This window comes from Schistocerca serialis, chromosome 11 (assembly GCF_023864345.2).
Source record: "Schistocerca serialis cubense isolate TAMUIC-IGC-003099 chromosome 11, iqSchSeri2.2, whole genome shotgun sequence".
In the NCBI taxonomy this organism is placed as follows: domain Eukaryota; kingdom Metazoa; phylum Arthropoda; class Insecta; order Orthoptera; family Acrididae; genus Schistocerca; species Schistocerca serialis.
The window spans coordinates 146,351,642-146,357,749 of NC_064648.1; the positions used below are offsets into that span (position 1 = coordinate 146,351,642).

Below are 6,108 nucleotides of genomic sequence, written 5' to 3' on the forward strand. Positions count from 1 at the left end.
TCTTCAGCCGTCCCTAGGTCGTGTTGCCACCCGATCGTTCAGTGTTACGCTTGGCTGCCTGTCTCACCTAAACTGTGATTCGAGTTTCCTCCCCAGGCCGATCCTTGGAACACTTCTGAGCACCACTGTTCTGCTGTTTGTCATTCTGATTTTCTTTTCTCGCAAGTACTGTACCAGGACTTCAGCCTTGTATTAATTTTGTCTGTGCTATGTTCAGTATACGGCAACGGCCTTGCCGCAGTGGATACACCGGTTCCCGTCAGATCACCGAAGTTAAGCGCTGTCGGGCGTGGCCGGCAGTTGGATGGGTGACCATCTGGGCCGCCATGTGCTGTTGCCATTTTTCGGGGTGCATTCAGCCTCGTGATGCCAATTGAGGAGCTAGTCGACCGAATAGCAGCGGCTCCGGTCAAAGAAAACCATCGTAACGACCGGGAGAGCGGTGTGCTGACCACACGCCCCTCCTATCCGCGTCATCAATGAGGATGACACGGCGGTCGGATGGTCCCCATGGGCCACTTGTGGCCTGAAGACGGAGTGCTTTATGTTCAGTATATGTCCTTCAGCGATAAAGGTTCGCTGTTGTTATGTTGAAATATTACTGGACTTTCAGCCGACGAATTAATTTAAATTCTCCTTAATGTGACTTTTAGCCGAAATTTGTAAATGCTTGCCTTTCGAAGAATTTCCTTCGCTAATCTGAAATATTATTTGGGCCTTTAGCCGAGAAGATATTCTAACTTTAGTTACGTAAGGGCTTCATCGTTTGTCTAAATTCTTATGCCTTGAAAGGAATCATTTGAGGATATTTTCATTTTAGTTAAGTAAGGCCTTCAGCGGTTTCTCTAAATCCTTGTCTTTTAAAAGAAATTATTTAAACTTTATTATCTGAATTTACTTGGGCCCTCAGCCTTGAAATGATCCTTGTTGTTTTAAATATAAAACTGTTCATTGGTTTTCGAGGCATAAAGTTGTGTGTTGTTGTGTAGCTAACGGGAACTGATCTTGGCCCCTTTCCAAAACCTGGTCGGCTCTGTCCTGTGAAAGCAGATTTCATCCTGGCCAGTGAAAAAATGAATTTTAATTTGGCTGGGAGAGTTTAGATGAGGATCGGCGCGGTGCTCGGCCAAGATGTGTCACTACCCGAGAAATCATTGCGAAAGTGTACAAAATGGTCACGGAAGATTGTCGATTGAAAGTGCGTGAAATTGCTCACGCTTGCCAGATGTCATCTGCAAGGGTATATGACATTTTAACTGAAGAACTAGAAATGAAAAAATTATCTGCAAGAGCAGTGCCGTGACACTCGACGCGCGCCCGCACACGTGGGCCGTCGCCATGGCAAAATTACACGAACTGAGGTTTGAATTGTTGCCACAGCCGCCTTATTCACCTGATACGGCTGCGTCAGACTTCCATCTCTTCCCAAAACTGAAAATTTTTCTTGGTGGACGAAGATTCACTTCAAACGAAGAACTGATAGACGGAGTTTTTTGCAGGCTTGGAAAAAACTCATTTTGGAGATGGGATCAAGGCACTGGAACATCGTTGGACCAAGTGCATTAACCTACAAGGAGACTACATTGAAAAATAAAAAAAAAGCTTGAGTGATTTATCTACTTTTTTCTATTACGTTCCGAGAACTTTTCAAACCACCCTCGTACATTTAAGTAATGTGGCATCGTTAGCTTGTACACTATTGAGTAGCATAATACGAACAGGACAACACTTAATTCCTTTTGGAATGAGCAGAAAAATGCAGGCCGTTGGAATTCTTAAAAGCCTCTTCTACGATCTTTTCTAGAATAAGATGGCAACGGAATAAATTGTACTTGCACTCAATCACAAAGGGTCTCCTTAAATCTAATGTTATATCTTTGAAGCAGTTCATTCCCTAAATTCACATTCAGTATTGAAGTAGTCACACTTAGTTGAGTTCCACTTCTCTGGTTGCTAGTTCCATTTCTCTAGGTGCATAAAATAAGACATTTCAATATCATCCGTATCATTCTGCGTCAATCTTCGCCATCTATTGCACAGTCGAAGTTAACCTTCACGTCGTGGGTCTGGTGGTTGATCTGCCCGGGATAAAATATTTTTTTCCACAGTTTTTTTCTTGTAGTTCACGAATTTCCTTGACTCAAATGGTTCAAATGGCTCTGACAAGGGAACCTCCCCATCGCATCCCCATCAGATTTAGTTATAAGTTGTCACAGTGGATAGGCCTTGAAAAACTGAACACAGATCAATCGAGAAAACAGGAAGAAGTTGTGTGGAACTATGAAAAAAAATAAGCAAAATATACAAACTGTGCAACATAGGCAACATCAAGGAGAATGTGAACTCAGGAGCGCCGTGGTCCCGTGGTTAGCGTGAGGAGTGGCGGAACTAGGGGTCCCTCGACTGAAAGTTTTACTTTCTTTATTTTCGCAAAGTTATGATCTGTCCGTTCGTTCATTGACGTCTCTGTTCACTATAATAAGTTTACTGTCTCTGTTTTGCGACCGCACCGCAAAACCGTGCGATTAGTAGACGAAAGGACGTGCCTCTCCAATGGGAACAGAAAACATTTGATCGCAAGGTCGTAGGTCAACCGATTCCTCCACAGGAAAACACGTCTGATATATTCTATACGACACTGGTGACGGCATGTGCGTCACATGACAGGAATATGTTGTCGACCCACCTAAGTTGTACACTAGGCGAATGGGTAAAAAGATTTAGATTTTCTTGTGGATGTGATAATCACTCCCAAAAAAAGTGATGAAAACGTAAGAGTTTGTTACATAAACTGAAAATAAAAAATTAAAGTTTTCACTCGAGGGAAGACTTGAACCTAGGACCTCTCGTTCCGCAGCCGCTCTCGCTAACCACGGGACCACAGCGCTCCGGGACCACCATCCTTGATGTTGCCTATGTTCGCATGGACTACTCAGTTTGTATATTTTACTTATTTTTTTCGTAGTTCCACACAACTTCTTCCTGTTTTCTCGATTGATCTGTGTTCAGTTTTTCAAGGCCTATCCACTGCGCCTACTTATAACTAAATCTGAGGGGGGGGGTGCGATGGGGAGGTTCCCTTGTGAGCACTATGGGACTTACCATCCGAGGTCATCAGTGCCCTAGACTTAGAACTACTTAAACCTAACTAACCTAAGAACATCACACACCTCCATGCCCGAGGCAGGATTCGAACCTGCGACCGTAGCAGCCGCGCGGTTCCAGACTGAATTTCGTTGGCAAGAAACACAGAGTGGCGCGATTTCATTGCCCTTTTGCTGCCTTCTGCGTTATTTGTTGTTAGAGACTGGAAACTGCATTCCTCTTCTCAGCTTCTTCGCTGCTGGCCGAAACCCGTTTTCAACAAGGTACTACTGTTGGTTTGTACTTGCGTAATGAGTATTTTGAAGACTGTCGCAATGTAGAAGAGCTTCTGCTATTGGCAGCATTCCCTACGGATTTTTCCAGCCTGGTACCTCTGTCGGCCACAGATTCGTCGCCGCATTTGATCGTTGTGTGTGCAAAATATGTGTTTGCATTGTTTTTGACTTGTTCTTCGCACTCACCAGCGCTCGCTGCCATTTACACATCATCTTCCACTTCCACATAGTCGTTCTGGTGTTCCTCATCAATCGTGCAGTCAGTCAGGCTGATCAGCGTTCGCCTGTTTTTCTGTTCGGAGATGGGTTCCGCAACTTGTTCATTCACGTTTCTGCCACTGCGAGTCCCTGATGGGGTCTACCCCGCCCCCCGACAGAACTGTTGCATATGCCATCGCTGCTGGTTGATTATTCTCAATACGCAATTGTACAGCGGCTCTGCCCTCACAATTTTCCCTCGCGTGTTCAGTGGAATTGCATACGGAGCATGGACAGGATTAAAGCCTACACAACAGACGCTCTATGACCCCATACAGCCACAAAAGAGAGGATCTGCTGTTTTAATTCTAAGCTATTGCATATGCTTTTGTAATTCCACTTAAGGTATTCGATTGCCATTGAGCTTGGCATCCCATTTTCTCAACACATTATTTTCTTGATACAGGAACTTGAGGCGTAGCGCCGTATACCGATGTTGCATTGGAGGCGGTTAAGTGGGACATGTGTCTCAGAGCTGGAGAGTGACAGATGGTGACGCGAGACAGGACGCGCACCCAGTTTATGTATCAGCCAATAGAGGATAGGGGACTCTGATTTAGTTTCGATTGTACCCACTAGAGGACACGCGTAAAGCTGAAATACTAAACACCTTTTTCCAAAGCTGTTTCACAGAGGAAGACCGCACTGCAGTTCCTTCTCTAAATCCTCGCACAAACGAAAAAATGGCTGACATCGAAATAAGTGTCCAAGGAGTAGAAAAGCAACTGGAATCACTCAATAGAGGAAAGTCCACTGGACCTGACGGGATACCAATTCGATTCTACACAGAGTACGCGAAAGAAATTGCCCCCCTTCTAACAGCCGTGTACCGCAAGTCTCTAGAGGAACGGAGGGTTCCAAATGATTGGAAAAGAGCACAGGTAGTCCCAGTCTTCAAGAAGGGTCGTCGAGCAGATGCGCAAAACTATAGACCTATATCTCTGAAGTCGATCTCTTGTAGAATTTTAGAACATGTTTTTTGCTCGCGTATCATGTCATTTCTGGAAACCCAGAATCTACTATGTAGGAATCAACATGGATTCCGGAAACAGCGATCGTGTGAGACCCAACTCGCCTTATTTGTTCGTGAGACCCAGAAAATATTAGATACAGGCTCCCAGGTAGATGCTATTTTTCTTGACTTCCGGAAGGCGTTCGATACAGTTCCGCACTGTCGCCTGATAAACAAAGTAAGAGGCTACGGAATATCAGACCAGCTGTGTGGCTGGATTGAAGAGTTTTTAGCAAACAGAACACAGCATGTTGTTATCAATGGAGAGACGTCTACAGACGTTAAAGTAACCTCCGGCGTGCCACAGGGGAGTGTTACGGGACCATTGCTTTTCACATTACATATAAATGACCTAGTAGATAGTGTCGGAAGTTCCATGCGGCTTTTCGCGGATGATGCTGTAGTATACAGAGAAATTGTAGCGAAATGCAGGAAGATCTGCATCGGATAGGCACTTGGTGCAGGGAGTGGCAACTGACCCTTAACATAGACAAATCTTATGTATTGCGAATACATAGAAAGAAGGATCCTTTATTGTATGATTATATGATAGCGGAAGAAACACTGGTAGCAGTTACTTCTGTAAAATATCTTGGAGTATGCGTGCGGAACGATTTGAAGTGGAATGATCATATAAAATTAATTGTTGGTAAGGCGGGTACCAGGTTGAGATTCATTGGGAGAGTGCTTAGAAAATGTAGTCCATCAACAAAGGAGGTGGCTTACAAAACACTCGTTCGACCTATACTTGAGTATTGCTCATCAGTGTGGGATTCGTACCAGATGGGGTTGACAGGAGAGATAGAGAAGATCCAAAGAAGAGCGGCGCGTTTCGTCACAGGGTTTTCTGGTTAGCTGATAGCGTTACGGAGATGTTTAATAAACTCAAGTGGCAGACTCTGCAAGAGAGGCGCTCTGCTTCGCGGTGTAGCTTGCTGTCCAGGTTTCGAGAGGGTGCGTTTCTGGATGAGGTATCGAATATATTGCTTCCCCCTACTTATACCTCCCGAGGAGATCACGAGTGTAAAATTAGAGAGATTAGAGCGCGCACGGAGGCTTTCAGACAGTCGTTCTTCCGGCGAACCATACGCGACTGGAACAGGAAAGGGAGGTAATGACAGTGGCACGTAAAGTGCCCTCCGCCACACACCGTTGGGTGGCTTGCGGAGTGTCAATGTAGATGTAGATGTAGAAAGTAATAGAATGTTTTTCATAAACTGTTCTAGTATTTTCATAAAGTGTTATTATCTCTCTTTGTGTATGTAAAATGTTATAAATGTGTTTTAGCAGAATGAATGATGCGTGAGTGTGGTTTAAGGTTAATATGAAGATAATTGTTTAACGAGTTATGTAGTGGGATTTAGTGTGGGAACATTTCGAAGTAGTATGGATGCGGACAAAGGGGATTTTTGTAGAATAAATTTGTAAAGTAAGTTTATGGTAAAGGGAGAGATAAAT

The 6,108-nt window shown here is 44.3% G+C and overlaps 1 pseudogene; it reads left to right on the forward strand.

The window, feature by feature from the left end:
- The first annotated feature begins 222 nt into the window (after nucleotides 1–222).
- Nucleotides 223–340, forward strand: LOC126427442 (5S ribosomal RNA; annotated as a pseudogene).
- The last annotated feature ends 5,768 nt before the right edge of the window (nucleotides 341–6,108 follow it).